Below are 22,942 nucleotides of genomic sequence, written 5' to 3'. Positions count from 1 at the left end.
TTTTTTTTTTTCCTTAACATATATTGCATTATTTGTTTCAGAGGTACAGATCTGAGATTCAACAGTCTTGCACAATTCACAGCACTTAGTGTCCTAGGAGCTTTGCTCTAATGTTTACAACCACTGGCGCCATCTATTGTCAGATGTGGGAATAAATCTCTTGGTTAGTGGAAATAAATCTCACTACCTGTTGCCTTGAATTCTTACTAAAACCACTCATTAAAATGTATTTTCCTACAAAAATCTTGTTATCTCAAGTCAATGGTAATCTCAATGGACAAATGAATGCTCTGCTTATCTTTTTTCCTATCGGACCAACCACAGAATATTTATAATTGATAAGCGTTAGTTTAATTTTATTCTAATGTTGATGTGTATTTAAGTATATGGTGATCTCCATTACACAAAATTGTTTAATATTTTACTTAATCCTTAAATATTTAATGACACATATATATTAAGAAACTGTTGGAACAGTGAAAATTATTGTTAAATTTGTTTAAATATAATGCAAAACTATCAATCCAATCTTTCATTTAAAAACAACTTCACGGTTACCTATGATAAAGCACAGTGAAATGCATGATGAATGAGAACTGTTACACAGAGCTGGTAGAGTTCTGACCTAAACCCACTTCACTACAGAGTTGTTCTCTTTTTCTACCTTTGGAAATGGGCATATATTTCCTATCTGACATCAAGAAATAAAACCCACCACAAACAATTCTTATTCCCCATGAACTGATGTAAAGCAGCTTACTTCTAATGGCTGCAATGCATCATAAATTCAAAATAAATTAGTGGCCATTAAGCCACAGGCTCCTCATCATTTGTATTACAAATGATGCTTAGACATCAGGCATTACTGGAACCACCTTTCATCTGAAGAGTGATATTGATATTCTTCAGTCAGAGCACATTAAAATGATCCAATGAAATACACTGACTTCAGGAAGGATATAACAAGTTATGCTTGTGAGGAGAATATTATTTAGGCTTCCTAGTAGCAAAATGCATTTCTTCCATTATAAAAACTATGTTTTTGAGGTAGAAATTAAATATGCCTCAAATCAAAATAACTTTTTCAGGAAACTGATAGTGGTATACTATTTATATCTTTGCTGTTTGCCACCTAAATCACAAAGCACATAGGGAGTGTTCAAAATATATTCATGAGCTATATAAAAGACAATTTTGCTTCCATTCTTGTGTCATGTTTTAAACTCTTTTCAAGATGATTTAATTATATAGGAAATGCACTGGGCTTTATTGTTGGTGTCATAGAAAAGGAAATTTCAAGCTGAATTTTAAGAAACTAGAGAGTAATGCATGAATGTATGAATTTATAGCAATATGGGAGGATTTTTTTTTAAATATGATTATAAACCTAATGAAACAACATTCTTAATCTCTTCATAATTTTTCTTTGGAATGTAACATTTGAACAGTATCTAATTACAAAAATAAAATAAATCCAAGTCCCCAAATCCACATTATCACCTATATAATCTTTTTTTTTTAAAGATTTTATTTATTTATTTGAGAGAGAGCTAGAGTGAGAGAGAGAGAGAGAGCACACAAGCAGCGGGAGGGACAGATGGAGAGGGAGAAGCAGACTCCCTGCTGATCAGAAAGCCTGATGCAGGGCTCGATGCCAAGACCTTGGGATCATGACAGAGCCAAAGGCAGACGTTTAACTGACTGAGCCAGAGGCAGACGCTTAACTGACTGAGCCACCCAGGTGCCCCTCACCTATATAATCTTGAGGAAGTTTTAGGAATATTTGTGATTCTAACCTGAATCTCCCAGATTATTCTGTGGATTCCCTCTACAGCCAGAAAGTCAGGTTTGAATTGAGACAAGCCACAGCATCTTCACATCAAGAGTATGAAGTTACCACTCAGATATGTTTGTTCACCTCCCAGAGCCCTTGTGTCTCTCCTGTGTTGGCAACTTCAGGGCTATTTTTCACATGCAGAGAATGTACTGCATACTTTTTCAATAAAGACATTTTAAAAAGTGATCTCCTATGTAAACTTTATAGAAATCAGCTCTTTAACACCCTCTCTTTTGCAAAGTTGGTGTTGGCAGAAGGGCGTGAGGAGGCCTAGAGCTGACCAGGCTGGAAGTCTAACTGGATCGGCTGGAGCATGCAGGCACTTGAAAGGAGTGGATGGGGTGTGAATCACACATGAAGGGAGACTCAGTATGGAATGTCAGTTCAACTTTTATGAAATTCTTTATAAAGCAGCAGAAAAGAGGAACCTTGGGTACTTGAGAAAATTAAGAAATAAAGGAAGAAAATGGTTGTAACCCCCAGAGAATGGCAAAAGTTAAGCCAGTTAAAAATCACCCAATAGGCTTTAGTCCTGTAAGGCCTTCTTCCCATACACAGTACCCTTTCAAAATATACTTGCTTTGGCTTTTTTCCTATAGAACCCATAAAGAGTTTGGAGCTGTTACATTGTCTGACATAAGGACTAATCCATGTAACGTTTTAAAATATACTACATATTAATGAGGCTTTTATACACATATATGTATATTTGCATAGCACGTTCTCAGTGTATGAAGACCTTCACACTTTTATTTATTCTATATGACTTCTCACATCACTGTAATGCATGACTTTCACTATAGTAGTGATGTCAATATCACTCAAAACCATCACTCTATAGTGGACAAAACAGATTTTCACATTGTTTCAAGGACTTGCTGGGAATCATATAGCTCCCAGTGGTGGAGCTGAAGTTGGACCCTATGACTTTACCTCTGGATGGAATCCTCATTACAAAATGCCCAAAGGTTACGGAATATCATGTGTTTACATTTTAGAACAGTGGCACTTAGTCATTTTCAGAACACTTTCCCTTTTGAGTGCAGGTCACGTGACCCCTGAGGGAGGAGCCAGGAGCCGCAGTATAACCACATTACATATGAAGGAGTCAGGCTCAGAGGGCTCAGGTGACTTGCAGGAGGGTCACGTGGCTAACAGTGGAATAAAGACTGGAATATGGTCTTTTTTTTATATTAAATCCAAAGTGTTTAGATAGCCAGTGAACTCAAGGATTTGAAAAAATAGAGATAAAAGTTAATGGGACTCATATCTGGGGCTCTTAATCATGCTATCATACACTTCAAAGCACTGAGCCAAGGGCTGCAAGGCTTGCTCTCCTGTAGACTAGTCCTGTGAACTTTCGCGAGTCATTTAACCTTGCAGAACTGCAGTTCAGAAGTTCTGTAATCTAGAAAATGACGAGCCTATCATTCCCCAAACTCACAAGTTGTTTAAAATTCAAAGGAGGTAATTCGTGTTAAAGAATGCTATAAACTTTAAAATGCTACACAAATACAAAATGTGACTGTCTTTTGTCACTTAAGATTTCCTGAAAAACATCTGAAGGGTAGTTTCTTACTTGATTCATGAGTTTTGAGTGTACTTAAGAATAAAATGTAAAAGACTAAACATGTTTGAGCGTGAATATTTTGCATATAATTTCACTTGTGGTATGCATTATTAACTGTTTATTACATAAAAGGAACCAAACCAAGCCAAAAAAGAAGGCACTTGGGCATAAAGATATTTAGAACCTGTCCCAGCAGATATTTAATAAACGTGTTTGCTTTAGATTACATTTTCTCATGATTATTCATTTTATGGAGTGATATATTTTCCCCCCCTTTTGTTTCTAATCTATTACAAAGCTCTCCACAGGTCTAGGGATATGCGTGGGGAGGCTGGCTGGATAAACACTATTATGGATAAGCACAGGTGGTGAGGAGACTTGAGAATTTGAAAGCTCCTGAGATCTATGAACAGAGTCATATTTTAGTGGAATAGTACTAACCATTCTATTCTAAAAAGCACGTATTTCAAGAGAGTTTCTGAACACAAAAAAATGCTACCTGGGATCTGAATACATGTCAAAATAAATTAGGAAAAGTAAAAGTAAAATAGATGGACTTTGCCCAGATACTCAGGCAAAATGTTCTCTGTGATATGGCCACCAATCTAGTCCTCCTTAGCTAATTCATTCCTTGGTTTTTTGGTGACTTCCCTTATTAAATAATACTGTTTTTGCTTTACCAATATTTTACTCAGCTGGAGCTACCTAACAGTAAGTCTATAGATACTGCTAACAGATCTAATTCTCACACTAAAAATGTATTTATATACTACTACAGGAAATAGGGGAAATTTTGGAAACACCAGGAGTTTATCATTTTAGGAGCTGCATTTTCTGGTTATTTCTAATTTTAGAGAGCCCAATCTTCTAGAGCAGACTTAAGACTATTCCTTTGGATGTGGTTAGAAGATTAAGAGTTCTTTTGGTAGACGGTGCTGACAGAGATGTGCCTAAGTAAGTGTCAGAGGAATTTTCCTTTTGTGTGAGGGATCCCCAAAGAACACTGACAACAATAAAAAAATGTGGTGGCAATAAGTGGTGTGGACACCTGCAAGATATCATGTTAATAACTCCTGGCAGATCTTGAACTAATGACTGAGGACCTCTGTCCTGAAAATTCATTCTAGATTCTCACAAGTGGTTGGGTCATAACTGACCTCTGTGCGGACACCAAAGAATCTTTTTGAAAATGTGAAAGCTGGCAGGCCACCTACTACAACAAAAGTAGATCCTCAATAATTATCAATAATTTTATTTATTTATTTATTTATTTATTTATTTAGATTGTATTTATTTATTTGACAGAGAGCTAGTGCACAAGCAGGGGGGAGCGGCAGAGGGAGAAGGAGAAGCAGGCTCTCTGATGACCAGGAGCCCGACGCGGGACTCAATCCCAGGACCCTGGGATCATGATCTGAGCTGAAGGCAGACACTTAACCGGCTGAGGCACCCAGGTGCACCAATTATCGATAATTTTAAAGAAATCTCTTCCTAGGCCTACTTTTAATTTTTCCACAGAAGCAGACAACTGGATAGCACTATCTAGGTATCAAAGTCAGCTACACTGTCAGCAAGCTTCATTGTGCTGTTTGAAAGCTGTGTTTAGTTTGTCCTGAACTGTCATTCTGTCTTCAGATGCCTACTTTTAACAGGCCAAGTTTAAGTGACAACAACTTGGTCTAGGCAAAAAAAAAAAAAAAAAAAAGATGAAGCTAATCTGTTTACAAGGTAGGAATCTATCCACTTGTTGCAAGATTATTTTAAAAAGCCACAAAAGCACATTTTAGCAAAACCTATCTTTGTTGCTAAAGTTGAACTTCTTATGGAGAATGGTGAATCATAAAAGCTTTGGATTTCACAAATAAAGAATTAAGACTATAACATTTATAATCAAAGAGAGGAATGAAAAAGTTGAACGAATAATGATATAGGAATTAGAAAGTGACATTTAATAAAGAGAGAAATAAAAGACACACAGACAGAGGACACCATTCTTCTACACAAATAACTTTTTTGTTTTCATAGAACACTTACATGAAGTAAAAAATAAGGAGATGATGAGAAAAGGAAAGAAAATACTCATCTGACCAGCCTGGTAATCAACATGGTGACATAATACCAACAGATTCCCTTACCTCCTATGGATTCTATGAAATTGTGTAGATTTTAACAGTAAGCTCGATATTAAGAAGATATGACTTTAAGAGGAAATGTGAATAATTATGAATTTAATTATCCAAACTATGCACAGACACAATTAGTGAGACTGTGTTGGATATCCAGTGACAATATATATGGGGCATGACTTTCACTCAATTTAATGGTACTACTAATAATCTGAAGTATTTTTGTAATTTTTAATTTATAAAAAATGAATTATAAAAGTTTAGACAAATTGGAAAAACAATCTCGGACAAATATCTACATAGAGCACCTATCTATTTGATATCTCCTTATTTCAGAAGCTGGTAAACTTCCAGAATTTCTAGGGTTCTATTTTCTTGTATAATAGAAAAAGAGAAGTATACCACAATATATAAAAGTGTGTGTCCCTTCCGGGGGACACATGGCTGCATATCGTACCATAGGTTTCACAGCGTGACATTCATTATCTAGAACATTGTTTGATGACAGGGTTTTAAGTCTCATAAACTCAAACACTAGTTTTGTCAGTAATGTGAGAGCACAGCCAGCTTCTCAAGGGCAAACTCAGATCGACCGTTTGCCATCCTAGTTCCAGCCACTGTCATTTACCAACAGACTGTTACATGCTGCCTCAAGAGCTGCTCAGAGCCATGAGGCTCGTACCCAGTTGTGTAGCTAAGAGGAGAATTTGCAGTTAGTGACACTGCATCACTAAAGGAAACGTCTGAGAAGAGAACCAGAACCAAGTGAGTGCCCATGCTCTTCCAGCTGGCCTGTTCCCATTATGCTTTTCTACCTTTCTCCTGTGCACCATGGAGGTGCTTTGTTTGTCTGTTTGTGTTTCATTGTTTTAACTTTTTTGAGTGTCGTAGCTTTTCCATCACAAAACTACTTCCTTTGATACCCTTTCAGTTGGGAACTCTTTTATCCCCCCACCCAGGTACTTCAGGGCCAGAGGGCGGCATAAGGGTTCCCCCTGTTCTCTATCAAATTCTAAACTCCCTCTCCATCTTTACCCTTTCTTTTATAAATCTTTGTGCTTCTTGTAAGCTATTTCCATCAAGTTACAGCATTCCCTTCAACCTTCCTGCATTATTGATTGGCACCTGGGTCTCTTACCCAATCACACTTTCAAGGCTGGCACATGGCTAGGGGTCTATCTCTACCTCACTGCCAATCTTTCTTTTTTTTTTTTTTTTTAAGATTTTATTTATTTATTTGACAGAGAGAGACATAGCGAGAGAGGGAACACAAGCAGGGGGAGGGGGAGAGGGAGAAGCAGGCTTCCCTGCGGTGCAGGGAGCCCGATGCGGAGCTCGATCCCAGGACCCTGGGATCACGACCTGAGCCGAAGGCAGATGCTTAACCACTGAGCCACCCAGGCGCCCCGCCAATCATCTTTCTTAAGGGACATCAATATACATGTGACTTCTCATTTTTGGGGGCTTCCCCCCACCCGATCTTTTACCTTTGATTCTCTTTTTGTCACATTCTATCTCAATGATACACCAAAATAGTCATAAGTTGGAATCTGTCATCAACCAATGTGATTATTACTCTTCCCCCACAATTCAAATGCAAACGTCCCCCTCACCAACTTGGGCCCTTCATTTCCCTTGCTCTATGATTTCTAATAATCTAGCTTTCCCATTGTCTGAGATTTCACACACAACTCTCTCGGTCCTCAAAGTACCAAATCTCCCTTAACTCAGACCCACCTCCCTATAGTCAGCAGGTGGTGAGACCAGAGAAGTCATCGCCAGGGACAAACTCATCTGAGTGGGACTACAACCCCGCTCTACCTAAATGTACACACTTATCCCTTCCCAATACAACATTTATAATCCATTCCATATTTTCCATGATCTTGCTAAAACAGTTGTAATATTCTGTATCAGTTAGCTAAGGTTCCTGGACAGTGTTTGGATTGATACTGACAAGTTTGGCCTCATGACCCTCCTTTTGAACAACATTCTTATTTAGCTAAGTCATTGGATTTGGTATGGTTACTACTGCAGCTTAGAGTTTCTCTCTTAATATGTAAGGTGACTTTGTATATCTTTATTCTGATACACTTATGCATTGGCCATAAAGTATAAATCAATGGACAATCTTATTTCCAAATATTGTATCACATAAAATTCCTAACTTTTTTCCAGAGATATAAGTAATGATTACTGGATGTTTGGAGGACTTGAATTGAGGGTGCTAAGGACAGGAGCTGAAGCACAGCACAGTCTGTACATCACAGCCAGCAGCCCTAAATGCCCAAAGATGGAGGATCCAAAACTAGCAGTCAGGTTTCCTAGTGCCTGGTTCTGTATCCCGTTAATTTTCTTTTTTTAATTTTATTTATTTATTTTATTATGTTATGTTAATCACCATACATTACATCATTAGTTTCTATTTTCAATGCTATTTACTAACTTGCTCACTGTTAACAGAGTCATTAAAATCTAGTGGATCAGAAATTGGTTAATAAGATCTCAGACTATATAATTTGATACCCAAGGTCCGTTAAGAATAGTGACAAGGTTGTAGGAAACAAACAAACTGCCTGTCAAAGTTCCTGAAATCTGTATCTTCCCTTCCTTGTTTCCCTTCCTACCTTTTCATTCCTTTTTTCTCTTTTCAAATGGGATGTCTAGGGGCACCTGGGTGGGCTCAGTCATTAAGCGTCTGCTTTTGGCTCAGGTCATGATCCCAGGGTCCTGGGATCGAGCCCCGCATTGGGCTCCCTGCTCAGCGGGAAGCCTGCTTCTCTCTCTCCCTCTCCCACTCCCCCAGCTTGTGTTCCCTCTCTCGCTGTGTCTGCCTCTGTCAAAGAAATAAATAAAATCTTAAAAAAAAAAAAATGGGATGTCTACTTAAAAGCTATTATACTTAAATGTCAACCAGTCTATACTTAAAAACTTTAACTATTCTGTTTTCAAAACAGTTTAAAATATTGATGAAAAAATACACAGGTTGGCTAACTGAAAATAGCCATTCTTCATATTCCAAAGACCTTTCTCAAAGGAGTTGCAAGTCACGTTAGTTTTCCATATGAATGCCACTGGTATTCAGGGCTTTCTGGTAATCCTTAGGTCTGAAGCAGCTCAACTTAGCCGCAGGTACTGACTCCTCACTATTAAGTGAGATAACTTTAAACACAGTCGGGGTGGGGAGGGAGGGAATGAGTTAGAGGCTAAAAAATGCTTCTGAGCTCTACCCACTAATTGTTTGGATCCCTTCCTCATATCCCCAACTTGATTGGGATGGTTTAGTCCACATTCCTTCTGTCTGCTGAGACCACACAAACAGCAATGTGGCAATTCAAATCACCTCTCTAAATAGAAAGATGTTATGTTTTGAATGGTGCCAAGTAAACTGTCAACACTCAACAAATAAATTACAATAATAAGAACATGTAGGAGGCAGTTCAGGGAGAAACACGTGAAATGTCTAAAAGGCTTTGGGACTGATTTATCAGGGATGATTAAGAGAACAGAAAATAAGTAGCTTGGTCAAATAATACTAAGGAGGGCGATGAAATAACTGGTCATATTTTTTGAAAGGCTTAAATGGGTTGAAAAGTAAAAGCATTTATTCTTCACCAAGTAGGATAATAATAATACTCATGATACAGCTTATGTTTCTTGAGTATAATTTTCAAAATACATCTCACATATCTCAGAGTGTAATTAAGCGGTACAGAAATTTTAAGTCCATAAAACATTTTTTTTGTGTGGTGAAAAAATTTGAGGGAAGTTATTTCTAGTGGAAGAATGTTATGTACTATTTTTAATAGGAAGGCTAGAGAATGACCTAACAAGGAGAAAGAATCCTGAAAAATGACTTCTGGACGTCAGACACCAATGCCCACATCCTCCCACTGCTATTCACTATACGGCTTTCAAAAAACTCAGAACTTTCTTGGTCTGTTTTTATCTGTAAAGTAAAGCAGCAGTAAAGTGGAGGAAACTTTCTTCCACTTTGTAAAGGTCTATGAATGCATATAATTATGAAGCGAAGTGTGAAATGTTTCTTTAAATAATATTTAAATAATATTAAATTATATGGAGTTGGAAGTGGATTCTAGCTGTTTAATAATAAACTATTCCAATAACATAAGCTAAGAACCCACCAGCAACAGTCTATTTAGTTATGAATATGAGCAAATTATTAATTTCTGGATCCCTGTGATTCAACGTGGATGAGTTCTTGAGGGAAAGGATTCGTGCGACAGTACTTCTGGAGATGTACTATTATTCTTTGGCACTGGAATATCAATAGCTATCATTTTTTTTAGGAATTGATTACATGGTGGGAAGTATACAACACTTTGTGTGATTTATCTAATTAACTGGTATTTTCATAACTAAAAGTTTTCTATTATCACCTTCATTTCACAGGTAAAAGACTTATATGGGACTCTCTGTTGTCACTATATTCTTAAATGTAGAAATGCCATGTATATCTCAAGTTTTAAAAATTATTCCTAAAATACAACAGCACCTCCATTCTTTAAGTATACTTTTAATGAAAATATTATGACATCATTAACTAGTTAACAATGCTCTGTGTAATTAAATTAGAATCACATTTATGTCTTAAATTCTAGCCCTATTCTGTTTTGTAACTTGGCAAACACCTCAGATAGAAGCATCCAACCAGTTCCAGCAAGTCTACCATAAGTTCTATCTTATAAAACACAACATGTATTTACTTGGTAAATAATGTATCAGATTAGCAAGTTCAATTATGATTCTTTTTTTATTGTCTATAAGTGGTATAAAAGCCTGAAGACTAACCTCAAGAAAAACTTGAGATGTGGTTTTTAAAGGATATTGTTAATATTGTTTTTATTTAACAACTTTATTTTTTTTTCCTTATGGATATACACACCTGAAAACTGATACCGAACTACGACAGTAAGCTCTGCTTTCAGGAGAGATACCTGATATGTTCCTTGGCTGGTGTGAAAGGTGAAACAGCAACTTGCTTTACCAAATTAACAGTACTCTTTATTCCACTGTCACCTAATCCTCAGCACTAGAATAAGAGAAGGACACAAAAGCTGTATTGCACTGAGGATCTATGAGATGCTGCCCTGCACCTGACAGTCTCTCAGACTTTTCTGCTTTAAAGTTGTCTTTGAGTGTATATGACAACTTATGGAGCTGATGAGGTATCTGATATTAAAATCATATACATATATACATATACATATGTTATGTGTAATAACATTTTTTAATCTCTACAATTAAATTTTTCATTGTCAAAAACAAATGAACAAAAGAAAAAACAAAACAAAACAAAAAAAAGAGACAAACCAAAGAGCAGACTCTTAACTATGGAGAACAAACTGCTGGTTACCAGAGGGGAGGTGGTGAGGGGGTGGGTGAAATCGGTGATTGGGATCAAGAGCACATGTATCACGATGAGCACTGAGTAATGTATAGAATTGTTGAATCACTAATTGTACACCTGAAACCAATATAACACTATGCTAAATATTTTGGAATTAAAATTTAAAACATCAGAAAAAATGAAACTATTGAAAAAGATTCTGCATAGCAGACAGAACTTGACCATAATCTTTGAAAGTAAAATAAAACATAAGTTTATCTAAAAAAAAAAATTTACTTTTCAGTCTTTATAAACTGCATGCCTGTTTAGGAATGAAAGAAGAATAATTTGTAAAATATTCACTAACTGTTAGCAAGAAAATATTTACGTACCTGAAAAGACCAATGGAAATAAAAAAGCAATGGAAACAGGAACAACAGTTAAAAACAAATAATTATTGTTTCAGAGCTTTGTAACAAAAAGTAGTTGAGGATTTCCAAATTTATGACCATATTCTCTGCGTATTTCCACTGTGACCTCATAATAGCACACAAAGTCCTATTATGCCATGCCTTGCACTCAGATATCCCATGTTTCCACATTTTATATTATAGGAAGGAACTATTTCAAAGATGATCTCTGTGGTCCTTCTACTAAAATGCTGACTTTTTCTAAACAGTTCAAATCCTCTCTACCCTCCAGGAGGCCATATCATTCTCATTTCTATTCTTTTGACCATGAAGGCTATTTTTTTAAATTTCTTTTCTCCCATAGCATTTCATATCTGTCTTTAAAATTATCACATAGATTTAAAAATTTTTACTTCTTTTTCTTCCCAAGTGGATAAAACTCCTTGTAAGGACCATATCTTTTTTGTCTTTGGACATCAATATCTACCATTGAGCTCAATATATGTTTATTAAATAAAAGAAAAAAAATCTCAATGAACGAATTTAGATTCTGAAAAAGTGACCTCTGAAAAAAATCATACCATTATAGACCCAGTTTTTCATGGCTTTTATGATTGTTACAATAATTTTGATAATGATCCATTTGTTCTTTCCTTTTAAATATTAAGCACCTATTATGTGCCAAGGCTTATCTACCCGCAGGGAACCCAAAAGTGAGCAAAACGGGAAAAAAAGTCCTTGCTCTCATGAGATTTACAGTACAGTTAGGGGCTGAAAGTTTACCTTCTGAACCTGCACTTCCCAATATGGTAGCCATTAGCCAACTGAAGCTCTTAAAATTTAAATAAAAGGAAATTTTTAAAAAAAATTTAGTTCCTTCCTCAAACTAACTTGGAAGGATTCTGCAACTCATGCATTCTCACATCAGATAGCTTTTCTCAGTCTATTGCATTGAAACTGACAAGAAGGGAGGGGAAAGAAACCTAGAAGACAGAACATAAATCTGGTCTAAAGATTAAATCATCTACTTTAGACAATATCTAGAAGAAATATAGGCAAAATGTGGTCAAAGTCATAGAAAAATAGATCTTTTTTCCCCTTATTTTTGTAATTTTTTGTAGATTGACATCTAAGGCAAAGTTGGCATTATCATATGAGACTCTCTTTTCTTCTTAATCCATTTTTCCTAGTTTCCACACCAGAGATGCTGTCCAGGTATTTGGATAATTCTGATTTTTCAAAACAGCTTAAATAAGCTCAATGCTAGAACATTACCTTAACACACGTAGGTTTAGATGATAAGATATGTTTGCCCAGATAACCACAATGTTCTTCCTTATTGTGTATAATTAGGTGAGATGAAACTCATCAACAGAGAGTTTGGAAATATACTCATGAAAAGCAGCATGGATTTTTTATTTATAAGGAACTGAAGCTGAGAAGTATTAAGTAATTGGCCAGAGCTACTCAGCTAGTAAGTTGCAGCACTGGAATCTGAACAGAGTCAAATTCAAGTCCATGCCCTAGAGCACTACTTCACTATGTTACACTACCTCTTTAAAAAAAGGCATAAAAAGACTTCTTTTGTTTAGGAATTTAGTAAAGAAAAAAATCAGTTATTCATCTTTGAAAGTTTTTGGTATGTTTTGGAACAAGAATGGATCTAGACTCTTCACTTAAAAATCAATGATTATGCACTACAAAAGAATAAGTGAAACAGACTACCAGTGGATAAAGAGTTTTTTCTCCTAGAAAAAAACATGAACAGGGTGCCTAGGTGGCTCAGTCGATTGAATTTCCAACTCTTGATTTCGGCTCAGGTCATGATCTCAGGGTCGTGAGACTGAGTTCCGCATGGGGCTCCGCGGTGGGTGTGGAGTCTGTTTAAGATTCTCTTGCTCCCCACCCCGCCCCTGCATTCTCTCTCTCTTAAAGAAAAAACATGAAGAGTTACAGTTGGAAGGTCATGAATAACTATCATTGCAGGCAAAACTAATATCCAAATTTAGATAATTTAATTTAGGCCTATTATATTCATTCAATGGTAAAGAAATATTTATGACCTAGCTAAATTAACAACAAAAATGTATTGTGGGAAACCAAACAGAAATTCAGATCCTTTGTGAGATGTGTTTTTCTGCTGCTACTGCTGACCCCTAAGGAAGAACGAATGAATGCCGAAGATAGAGAAAACAGAAAGCATTTCTGTTTTCAATTTTGATTCTCCACAAGTAGAGAGGAAAAAATACCTATATCTAATAGTTACTCAACATTAACTGATGTTTCATTCATTAAACCTAAGAGAATAAAATTAGTCAAAAAGACAAAATAAGAGGTCACAAATATGAACTTAAAATATGAAGTGAATAAAACTGTCTTCCTTTTTTCTCCCACAGACTTATTTTGGAATGTCGGTAACGTGTGGGTGGCTGGGTGGGTGGGGGCTGTTTTGTCAGGAACTGTAGTTTCGCAAGCACTTACAAATTGCCTCAAGCTTTTTAAACTAATACAGAAGCCAATTTTAAGGAGCAGAGGTTATGCTGCCATTGGAAAGTTTTATCCAATAGCTTCTAAAACACATCATGCTTGATTTAAGGAACACCTCCAAGTAATATTATTGCCACAACATAAAGGTACTTAATATCCTTTCTTGTGTGAAGGAGTGTTCATGAGAAAGGCTTATCATTCATTTTATCAGAGTTAATTCCTTAAGCTTGTTTTACTTTATCTGAAAAGGAAAAAGTAACTCTACATAAATATTTTACATATATCTGAAACTGTGAAATACTTGTCTAACCCAAGCAGTGTTTGGAAGGTTAATGACAGCCTGTATGTGTTCAAGAGCACTCTAAGTAAGGTTATTAAAATTCAACCTTTTGCATATTTCTGATAGAGGAAAAAAAAAAGTTTGTCCCAGACAACAAGGTCATAGAATACAGAGAAGCTTTGAAAAGTTTCTCAATCTCTAGATTAATATCCACTCTTTGGAAGATGATAGAAATCTGTACTATTGAGACAGACCACGCTTTCAATGTTTCTGTAGCCCTGTTCTTGCCCAAAAGTCAAATAGCCAGCCAACCGTCTGTTCTTCATGCCACATGGATTTCACAACTTTCATTTCCACAGCACATACCACGTCATCTGCCCAGTAGTATCATGACAGTTTACACCAGTTGAGAGAAAATCTCCAACATTTTTAACTTACTCTCTGAATTCTTCTCCTAATTAATAGGATGTTAATTAATATTAAAATGATACTTTAAGTGCCTTGGGTATCTAGAGGATTCTTATACTTCCTATATCAATGTAAGTCACAGTTATGAACATTGGATTACCTGGTGGAAGTTTGGAAAATCTGAAAGAAACTCCAAATCACTAACACACACATTTCTCCCTTTATTCCCCTTTGTTCATTATCAAGATTTCATTCATATTCTTGTTTACAGATTCTTTTTTAGTTATTTTCTGAAGAGAATGGATGAATCGGAAGTAGATCAGAGTTCTATTTCCTGGGCTTATTTCTTTTCAGCCTTCTAGGAGTGTATACTCATTCCTGGGGGTGCTGAGAAAATATATAGGTTGCTTCCATTTGGTCCTATGAATGAATCTCTAATCCAATCACTGACTGCATGAGTTGGTGAGGCCTAACAAGAACAATGTGAACCAAGAAAATCCTACAATCGTCAAATATACACAGAGTTTGCAGAACACATGCTTATCAGAATCATTCAAGGCTATGGAGCACCACCTTAGCATCAGTCTTCAAAAATCTACCAAAGCTTCCATAGCAGTTCTCCAAAGCTTTAGACTTAATGCCCTTCTAGTGATTATGATGATTCTAGGCGTAATTATTATTTCTTTAATAGCTTGAGAAAGTTGTATTCCTTTAGGAGAACTTTGGTAAAATCTAGAGTTATAATCAATGTATATCTACATAAATGCTAACGTAAATAAAACAACTGTAATAAAAACACTGGGTAACTACAAATCATTTTACACAGCATGGGAAACAGCAATTCTATCAGAAAAAGTCTACAGGTAGGGTGGATCCTCCTTATTTTCAGATTTCATATTTAGGTGAACTTGCCTACTCACTAAAATTTATTTGTAACTGCCAAATCAATACTTGCAGTGCTTTCATAGTCATTCACAGAGATGTGCAAAGTGGGGAAAAACTGGAACCTCCCGACCTGCAAGTTCCCAAGGTCAAGCAAGGTGACACTGCCATATTTCAGTTCTCATACTATAAGCAAGTGTTCTTTTCCTTATTTAGTGCCACGTTTTCCACATTTGTGTACTTTTTTGATGATTTTGCTGTTTAAAAATGGTCTTAACAGCCACGTGCCTTAAGTACGGGCTAGTGTTCCTCAGCACAAGAAGGCTGTGTTGTGCCTTATAGAGAAAATACATATGTTACATAAGCTTCATTCAGGCATGTGTTACAGTGCTGTTGCTGTGAATTCAATGTTAATGAATCAACTATTAGATAAGATGTCTTTGAGCAGAAACACACATAAAACAAGGTTATATATTGATCAGTTGATGAAAATATGAGCAGGGGCTCAGAGGAACCTAACCTTGTATTTTCCCTAGGAGCAAGAGTTCAATATTCACCGATTCAGTGTCCACAGCAATTTCATAAAACGTAACTAATGTGAATAATGAGAACCAACTGCGTTTTAACACATTCAGAATTATGATCCTAAAATAGAACAAAAACAGGGAGAGTGCCCAAAGTTGTGATATTGGTATCCAAATGGCCATCTTCTGATTCTCTTCTTTTGTGTCTGCAAGGACACAAAATATGTTACCTAGGATAATTTCAGTGGATTGTAGGCCATGAACTACACTTCTCTCCATCTTTTTATCATATGTCAATCACCTTCACTTCCTTTGGGCTACTAGAGCTCTCTATGACCTTTCCCCCTTTGGGGCTTTCACTCACACCATTTGCTCTGCTTCAAATACTTTCCTTCCTTTTATTAATGCTGCATCTTCATCCTTCAAGTTCAGAAAGAAACATTTCCTGATCATGCATTATGAGATCTGTTTCTTTTTTTTTTTTTTTTTAAAGATTTTATTTATTTATTTGCGAGAGTGAGAATGAGAGACAGAGAGCATGAGAGGGAGGAGGGTCTGAGGGAGAAGCAGACTCCCTGCCGAGCATGGAGCCCGATGCGGGACTCGATCCCGGGACTCCAGGATCATGACCTGAGCCGAAGGCAGTCACCTAACCAACTGAGCCACCCAGGCGCCCCAAGATCTGTTTCTTTTCTATATAGTTTCATGGCAACTACTGTGCTTCCTCACTTATATATTTGAAAACTGCAATTAAATAAATAAAATTTATTATCCTGTAAGCCCAGCCTGTGTCTGATGGCTCTGTCTGGCTTTCCTGAGCCAAGCCAGTACTTTGCACATTGTTTATGCCCAGTGTGTATCTGTAGAATAAATAAATGAATGAATGAAATTATATAGGGTTTTCTCCCCAGTTATGACACTGGATTACCCACATATCCCCACCTCTGATGATCACAAATACTTGTGAACTAACTGGGCTGAACCAGAGTCTCTGCCACAGCCAGGGGCCCCATCTTAAGGTCAGATCTATGAACCCCATATGTGCATATCTATTTCCAACCAGCTGAGCAAATACTTACACAAGAACAGCCATCTAGATTAATCATTTAAAAACCTCTCTGGAATAGTGCAATTACTCTGCCAAAGTCACTACTGCCATGAGAAGGAAGGAAGGAAGGAAGGAAGGAAGGAAGGAAGGAAGGAAGGAAGGAAGGAAGGAAGGAAGGAAGAAAGAAAGAAAGAAAGAAAGAAAGAAAGAAAGAAAGAAAGAAAGAAAGAAAGAAAAGAAAGAAAGAAAAGAAAGAAAGAAAGAAAGAAAGAAAGAGAAAGAAAAAGAGAAGTAATCAAAGGATATTCAAATTTTCTGCCATAATCCATCAAACTTAAGTCACTCACAGCATATGAAAAAATGAAATTTAATTACTATTTTTATAAGGTCCTTTTAAAATAGTTCATTGAAAAAAAAAGCTGTTGCATATTCTCAATCCTAATGCAAATGCTGTTTGAGAGGGCATAGAATGGTTCCCTGTTTTGAAATAAATATTCACAGAAATAGTCTTCAAATTAATCAGTATAGTTCAGGAAAGTAATTCATGCTACACCTCAGTAGGACCTTTCAGGAACTTCACCTCACATGTAACTATTATATACCTATACTACTTAAAGAACACATTCATGGGTGCCTGGGTGGCTCAGTCGTTAAGCAACTGCCTTCGGCTCAGGTCATGGTCCCAGGGTCCTGGGATTGAGCCCAGCATCGGGTTCCCTGCTCGGCAGGGAGCCTGCTTCTCCCTCTCTCACTCCTCCGTGCTTGTGTTCCCTCTCTCACTGTGTCTCTATCTGTCAAATAAATAAATAAAATCTTTAAAAAAAAAAAAAAAGAACACATTCAGTGAGGACTGACAGTAACTCACAGAATATTAAGGAAGATTAAGAAAAGTCCGAAGCTGCCTATATTAGCCAGCTTGTGCTACCATAACAAAATATAATAGACTGGGCATCTTAAATAACAAAAATTTATTCTCACAGTTCTGGAGGCTGGAAGTCCAAGGGCCATGGTGCCAGCCAATTTGATTCCTGGTGAGATCGGCCCCCTTCTTGCTGTGTATTCTTACTGCCTTTGCTTCAGGTATATGAAAATGAAGAGAGAGATATCTCCCTTCCTCTTCTTCTAAAGCCACCAATCCTATTGGAGTAGGACCTCATCCTATGACCTCATTTAACCTTAATTCTTCCTAAAAGCTCCATACCCAAATACAGCATATGAATTTGAGATTTGGTAGGCACATCCTACTGACTTCCAACAGTGACACCACTTTTATGCTGCTTCTGGATCATGGATTATCTGTAACCACCTCACCTGTATGTATTCCTTGAAGCATCTGTTCCTTCATGTCAGTAGTTTCTGAATCAAACCTGGCCTTCCTACACTAGGTTGATGGGGCCTGGGTGCCCTAGATGCAAGGAATTCCGAGAAAGTGATTTTCTGGCTTTTTACCCAGGTAGGCAAGACATCATGAAGCTGGAATCCCCTAACATAGGAAGGATTTCAAAGGTACATGATAGCCCAAAAGAATGACAAATGTCCACTCCACTACCTGAATAGCAGGAGGCATAGGGAAATGCTACAGCAAATATGAGTAAACACCATGGAATTTCTTTTAGAACTGAGTAGTGACCTATTTATTTCTCACATTACCCTCTGTTTAAAAATCTTCCCGGCACAGGTTGTTCTAATCAGACTTATTATCTTCCTTGTACCTACTCTGTGGTTTCATCCTATAATGGCTAATATCAAGACCAATAACAACAACAATGGGCAAAATTCCCATGAATCAAACACAAAAAATCCCTAGGCATGCAACTCCATACTTAATACACATTGTAATCATTTGTTCGTAACAATGACTCTGAGCAGTAGATATTGTATATACATACACATATATTTTTTTCTATGATTTTACAGATGGGGAAACTGAAGATCCAAGGTCAAATGGGTGGCCCAAGCCACAAAGTTGCCAAGCCCACATTTTATATCTGTTATTTTGGAGCTCATTATTTTAATGACAATGCTCTTCTGCCTCTCACTGGACTAGTAAACAATTAATAAACCCTCCTGAGATCCCAGGATTTTCCATAGTTAAGCTCCACTCAAGGGGCCAACTCTTGTAAGTGCAACTGAGTCCTCTAGAAAGTACTAAGTATCACATTTCATTACACGATCGAGTTTCTAAATATAGAATATGCATTTTGACATATATGTAACTAGCTACTTAGCTATAAAGAAACTATCTAAATCTAAAGTTACCCCTGAGTGATTAGTAAAAAAGCAATACGTGACTTTATTCTCGGGAAATCATATATTCGTCTACTTCAAAAATAGTAAAGTAGCGAGCACTGCTTGTTTCGTCTCTTCACAAACCTTCCCTCTTCTGGGAAGAATGTCATCCTTCTATTAACTGCTCCTTTCCTGTCCCAAGTATATAGTTCCACTCAGGCTGCCAATGTTAGCCCCTCATTCATCCATCACCTCCAGGGGCTGATGCAAAGTGGGCCAGATCCTAGACATCTTCCTTAGCATTTGTCAGATTATAACTTAGGGAAGAGGGGCAGTCTCATGTCAAATTTGAGACTGAGATGCTGGTAATCATCTTCCCTCTGTCAGGGGAAGTATACCAAAATATATAAACAAAGCTCCCTCACTGTAAGAAGCAGAGGAGAGAGGAGAAAGAGCAGCCTGACAGTGGAGCTGGTTGACCTGGAAGACTCTGGTACCTCTGTGCCGCTTTTGATTTGTACGCAGGAACATTTCCCTTTAGACTCAGGTTTCTGTCATTTGCAACCAAAACACATTTGCATAGAATATGTAATAATGCAATAACATATTTTAGAGGAACTTAAGTCCAAAATCAGGAAAGATATTCTTACCAGGCCATAAATTAATAAGTAGGCTCTTTGTATACATTGGTAAGTGAAACGTTCACTGTCTAAAGAACACAGATCAAAAAGGATTTAAATAAAGTTTCTTATATTTTTTTCTGCTGAAAATAAAATTTAGCAATAATCCCAAATTATTTGAATTATCAAGGACAGTATCTCCTGAATAGTCAGGACTAAGCACAGTCAAGATCTGTCCTTGATCCAGGCCTCCCTCCATTCCTGTCTTGGAAGGGACACAGAGACATTTAATCACAGAAAGCTCCACAGGCATGATTTCATCCCTATTTCTGTGCCTTGAAGTGCAAGTGCCTGCCTCTCACTTTTATACCCACGAAAACTGGCAATGCTGATTTCCACGTCCAGCTCCTTTTTCATTTGAGACACTGAAGCCTTCCTCTTCTCTACCAGAGCTCTAAACCATGTACAAACCTCCTCATGTTCTCATGACATGAGCTAAGTGACTGAAGACATCCCCTCATCTGTTCTGGTCCATGCTTACAATCTACATAATTTATATTGTAATCAAACAGCAATCTAAGCCTTTGTGTCTGTATTGATCAGGATAATATAGGTTTTTCTGTTAAAACAAACTACAGAAGCTTAATAAAAATTTCTTCTTTAATTCTTCAAACTCTACAGTGGGTCAAGGATCGTCCCTTTGCAGCCAGGTCATATGAAACAAGACTTCTGCCAGGAGAAAAGGACAAAGGAAGATGCACCCCAGCTGGAACTGTTTTGTCCAGGGGTCCAGGGATGACATATATCCTTCTACTCTTATTTCATTGGTCAGAACTAATCACTTGGTCTCCATCTGAGTGTAGGGAAGTTGGAAAATATATAGGAGCACATGAATATACAGTGAGCAAAATGATTTCTGCCACACTATACCATATTTCCTAGGAAAACATTAGCAATATCTATGTTCATGGATTAAAAAAAGTCTATCACAGTGTAGGTATAAAAGATGCACAGCCTGCTTGCTTGCATAGGACTATCCAAGTGTACTTTTGGGACTTTATAAAGCTTGGGTGAAAGCCCTAGGTAGATCTCAATCACAGGAATGAAATGAACATTTTTTTTTTTTTTGGCTGCGGCTAAGAGACAGCACCATATGAATTATTTTAGTAGGCTCCTTTGTTCAGCAATGTATTTAGAGCACAAAGCAAAATAATGTAGTGAGCTTAGACTTAGAAAAGAATAGAAAAATACACGTTCTATATTATGACCACCAACCTCCCATGCCTAAAACATTTTGCTTCTTGGCCTCCAGTAAAAAAGAAGGCTGAAGGGTCTGATGCTTAGCCCCCTGCGTAAAGTATTCCATCATCAAACCATCACCCTTACCTTAGTACATTTGGCAGTCACTGCTCACATAAAACATAAGAATATGTTACCATGGAGACAAAGCCAACTCTCTCCTCCAGAACAGCTGATTCTTCCAAGTCATAACAGATATCACCAGAAAAATAACATGAGGTACTCACAGAGATTGGCAGCCCCAAATCTGTATTCCGTAATCGTGTAGCTAAGCAGGTTCACATTATCTTTCGATAGAGTAACAAAGACAAACATTGTACCAGAAGATAATCCTATGTAATCACTGTTTATAAAATAAATCCCTATATCCATCTAAACAATGTGGAAAGTTTAATTTGTAATGTTTTCTGCCTCTACTTAGTGCTTTATTAATGGAGTGACCACTGTGTTTGACCTATTTGCTGAAATTTGCTAGAACTCCAGGAGACCATATGGATGACCAGATGGGTTGCTGTAATTTAATGTCATTATTCTAAGGATGAAGTAAGGGATAAACATAATTTGCATTCTTTTCCATCCTTCCTGCATACCTTTTATTAGTTCCATTTTTAATTCAGACATCAGAAGGGAAGATAATACCTTGCTACCAAGGCTCAGATGCCACCTAATTACTACAAGAGACTCCAGTCCTGACATCACAGGCCAGGCCTCAGAACACACTCCATCTTACCCAGTGACCCCACCGTGGTGATTAATAGGTTGAGTGCTAAGCCCTAATGAGGGTGTCAGATCTTAGATGTTCTCTAGGCTAATGTAATTAGCATTAGGTGGAACAGAGTATTTCAGTTACTCGGTAGAGAGCCTCATTAAACTTCATACTAAACTATATGCCTTTTCACCTTATGGTCTTTGAATTTATTTTATAATCATCAACCTAAAAGGCCTCTATAAATAGAGATCTTTTAAATATTAAAGGATAATTTAAATATTTTTAAATCAATTATTGATCTTCTTCTACAACAGTGAATCCCTATGTTGTACATGAAGTGTTTTTCAGAGATGCTTGCCGAAATGCAAGTTTCTGGATTCCACCAACAGAAATTCTGCTAAAAGGTGGTTTGGGAGAAGACCTGCAACTATGCATTTTTAACAAGACACACATGATTCAGAAGCAGAAAGTCTGTGGACTGCATTTGAAAAAACACTACCACTTTGGTAATAGGACTAACATCTGTGTCTTAGATTAATTGAGACTATCAGATTTTTTTTTGTTCTAAATAGCTATTATGTTTCTGAAAAAAATTATCTGCATGCACATAAGGGGGACTGTTTTCATATTGGGATTACAATTTTAAATGTACCAATTATTTCTTACTAAAAGATTAAAACCAATTATCAAGATAAGATTATCAAGATAAGACACCATGTAAAATGTAGTGAGTTCTCCATTAACCAGTGGATATGGCAGGTAATAACATTTCTTTCCTGTGGGCCATGGGCCTAGGACTGCTTTTCCACTTTCAAGGGAAAGACCACAGTGTAGCAAAATTTCTACAATTACTGACTTTTCTCCATGGCCAGAGATGATAAACAAAATGTCTCAGTTCTGATGACTAATGACGTTAAGCATTATTCCAGCAACTTAGTGGATCTCACCTAGATATTATCATCATCAATTACTACATAAGTATCTTTATGTGTCTAGCATTTGTTTTCTTGAGACAAGCAGAAAATCCTCAATGATCTTTAATTTAGACAGATTTTTTCATCTATTACCCTAAACACTTTTTTTTTAAGGTTTTATTTATTTGTCAGAGAGAGAGAGAGCACAACAGGGGGAGCAGCAGAGGTAGAGGGAGAAGCAGACTCCCT

At 36.9% G+C, this 22,942-nt stretch overlaps 1 protein-coding gene across 6 annotated transcripts in view; it reads right to left on the bottom strand.

Annotated features, from left to right (window-relative positions):
• SLC16A7 (solute carrier family 16 member 7) overlaps positions 1-22,942 on the bottom strand; it is a 155,484-nt gene that overhangs the window by 43,846 nt on the left and 88,696 nt on the right. The window lies entirely within an intron of this gene.

Source organism: Leptonychotes weddellii, chromosome 5, assembly GCF_054177405.1.
Source record: "Leptonychotes weddellii isolate Sample4059 chromosome 5, ASM5417740v2, whole genome shotgun sequence".
In the NCBI taxonomy this organism is placed as follows: domain Eukaryota; kingdom Metazoa; phylum Chordata; class Mammalia; order Carnivora; family Phocidae; genus Leptonychotes; species Leptonychotes weddellii.
The sequence above is the reverse complement of the archived record's forward strand: the minus strand, read 5'-3'. Positions and strand labels throughout refer to the sequence as shown.